Source organism: Wolffia australiana, chromosome 6 (assembly GCF_029677425.1).
Source record: "Wolffia australiana isolate 7733 chromosome 6, ASM2967742v1".
In the NCBI taxonomy this organism is placed as follows: domain Eukaryota; kingdom Viridiplantae; phylum Streptophyta; class Magnoliopsida; order Alismatales; family Araceae; genus Wolffia; species Wolffia australiana.
Genome location: NC_135840.1, coordinates 399,586 through 400,000, shown reverse-complemented (window position 1 = coordinate 400,000; position 415 = coordinate 399,586).

Here is a 415-nt window from a genome sequence, read left to right as displayed (position 1 = left end):
CCCAATTTGGAGCACCATGAGCAGCCCAGTCAGATTATCTTGTAAGAAAAAAATACATACCACTTATACTTTGGATTCAATATAAGTTTAAACATAGCCAAGATTAAAGATAGATGGGGAGGATTCAATCTAGATAGGAAACATTTAAACAGATAGGATTGTGTCTTAACAAAGATGGTTAGGAAACATTTAAAAATCGTTATAATGGATACGATAAAAACATAAAAATATTTCCATTATTGGACTACCAATATTTAAAGGATGTGTAAAGAAATACAACTGATATCTCTCTCTCCCTCCCCTCCTCTCATCTCCTCTCCTCTCTTTTATTCTTCTCGGGTTAAATTATTTTCAGAAAGAGGGTGAGAGTGAGGGTAAGAAAGAAAATTTGAGATAGAGAACAAGTATTTTCCAT